We start from the raw sequence: 2745 nt of genomic DNA, 5'->3' as shown, positions 1-2745 counted from the left end.
AAGCATAATGGAGGAGAAACTTTCTTACTACTCTGAAATAATACTACTCTATCGCGCAATACTTGAAATTGTGCAATACTACTACATACTCTGCACCTTATCTATTTATTCTGAGCAACTGTAAATTTTTCTTAGGTAGGTTTGTATATCTGTTTATATTTTTTTGCTGTATATATTGTTGTACATTTTAGAACCTTTATTCTATTTAACCACTCTTATCTACTACTTCTTACTCTTTGCATCTGTTATCCGGCTCTGAACGACATCTCACTATACTTGTATAGTGACAATAAAAACTTTTATTCTGTTCTAAAAAAACAAAGTGGGCTCGTCCGGGATTTGAACCCGGGACCTCTCGCACCCTAAGCGAGAATCATACCCCTAGACCAACGAGCCACGTGACAAGCCAAAGCACATCTCTAACATCAAACCAGAGGATGTCCAAGAATGACGACGGTGATCAGATAATGGTGACTTTCTGTTGCCTGTTTGTAGCAGTTCTGACAAAGAAGCAGTCGCCTTAAAAAAGAAAACTTCCGTGTCAACTGGCGGCCTTTAAGTGTTTTATTTTTCCGCAACAGGAAAGTGAAACAGGCTACAGTTAAGAGGCAGCACAGCCATAAAAGAGAAGCACACAAATACAAAGACACGGGGAGAGAGAAAAGGCAACACACAAAATAAGTACGGGGGAGGGTCGACATATTGGCATGAAATTTCTTTCATCATAAATCTGTGTTTTGAGGGAAAGCTCAACTTAAAAACCCAAACATACTCACCAAAATATGTATGAACTACTTCGGATATGTCTAATTGACGGCTGGACCTGTCACTATGAAATGTTAATGTCTGTTAATTTAAATTTGACGCCAGAGGTCGTCACGCGCTGTCCATGAAAAGCCGTAAGGAAGCATTCAAACAAGAGGTCTCACTTCCGCCTACTTCCGTTTTCGTTTGAATCCTGTTGAGCAGACGATGTTGTCTGAGCCCATTTGTCAGTTTCTTTGTTTTGTTTTTTTTAAACAGAATTATTTCACCACATTTTTTTTATTATTATGCTCAAACTATTGTGTCTTTAGTTGTTGTTTTTGTGTCTATGGGTTTGCATTTCATCATCTTAAGTTAGTCTGTTTTCTCTTTATTTCTTTTCACATTGTCTGATTATTTCCTCTGATTGTGCTTGATTTCCTTTACTATGTAAACTTTTCAACTAGATGAAGTTGGTCCTATGATTTAATAAACCATACTTTTGTAGATGAATACACTTCAGTAAAATATTATTTCTTTACCAAAACCAGCATAGATTACAAAGAACAAACAAAACAAGAAACACGAACTGTGTTAAAACAAAGGCTTGTAGTGTCACGTTTTTGTCACTTCCTGTGGATTACCATGCATTTTCTAACTGCTTGTGTGAGTCACTGCCTTAGACAAAAATAGAGTCAGTTTTATTTCTCATTATTTTAATGCACATTATGGAGGGAGAGAGATAATCCTTTATTAGTCCCACAATGGAGATAAAACATAAATCCACTATCAGGGAACACATGTGTGATGTGTATACAGGGGTTGATAACCTTCAGCCCAGTCCACCAACTGAACCATGAAGGGGTGTATGTGTCATCAGAGGCAAACTGAACACAATGCAGGACGTAGACCTGCTTAAAATAATTGCAAATAGGAGTTCAATTAATAACGGAACACCGCCGATGACCTGTGAAGCACTGTGGGTAGAAAAGCAGGTCACTGATGTGGCACATATTGGTCTCTGATGTCAGTAATGCGCATTCCTGTGCTGTTAGCTGACATAAATTAGCTGCTCTAGTTGGTTAGCCTGCCAGATTCAGTTTTACTGAAATCTAAGATGCATGTCATGTGTACATGCATGTGAATGTGATTTCCATAAAGCCTATGAAATCCATGTGATAGGTTACTGAGAAAATTTTGCAACACTGGCAGCACAGATTATTATTATTTGGACTATTATAATGCTGACATCTAGGACAAATTGAAACTTTGTAATGACAGCTTTTAAATGAAAAACGCAGATCTCCGAAACTACAGTGGAAGAGTGTGGAATCTGCAGATTTGATTGCAGCAGTGTATCTGTATGTATCCTGACCTTTTTTGTACCTAATCTTCATGTAATTTGATAACGAAAATGTATTCACCTGATCCCTAGCAGTTGTCGTGGTGACAAATGGTGTCTCCTAAGTTCCTCAGAAGTAAATCTAATTTTTGATATACTGTCACACCACTAACTTTGATTTTAATGCCACACATGAAAACAACAAATGACTGTCACGCATATGCACCCAGGTGGAGTTGTGTTTACATCGTGATTTTTACAAGCAGTATCTCTATTCATTTAATGCTGATGAATGATCTTGTCATATTTCTGTGGGTGCAGATTCTATGTGGGCCTGGTTATCAATGGATGATAACTGATCTCATTTCAGGTTATTGCACTACCTTGAGGTGGAATCAGTTTCCATTCCCACTCACTTTGGTGTTGCTATTGCTTCCATGAGACTCAGCTTAATGTCCTTTTTTTTTACCCTCTTATTAGTTTTGAAACAGAATACTACCTTTGTGTGTGTGTGTGTGTGTGTGCGGCGTGTGTGTGTGTGTGTGTGCGGTGTGTGTGTGTGTGTGTGTGTAAAAGGAAGACACAGTGTGCAAGCATTACTGTAACTAGCTGAAACTACAAACACTTTCAGTGATGCAAATAATACATATTTTTATTAT

At 37.9% G+C, this 2745-nt stretch overlaps 1 non-coding gene across 1 annotated transcript; it reads right to left on the bottom strand.

Moving 5' to 3' along the window:
• Positions 1-324: 324 nt before the first annotated feature.
• On the bottom strand, positions 325-396 carry trnap-agg. The gene has a single exon. It is a non-coding gene; the product is annotated as a tRNA-Pro (tRNA).
• Between the last annotated feature and the right edge of the window lie 2349 nt (positions 397-2745).

The sequence above is a fragment of the Scatophagus argus genome, chromosome 3, assembly GCF_020382885.2.
Source record: "Scatophagus argus isolate fScaArg1 chromosome 3, fScaArg1.pri, whole genome shotgun sequence".
Classification (NCBI taxonomy): Eukaryota; Metazoa; Chordata; class Actinopteri; family Scatophagidae; genus Scatophagus; species Scatophagus argus.
Note: the sequence above shows the minus strand (reverse complement) of the source record. Positions and strands in the feature narration are given on the sequence as shown.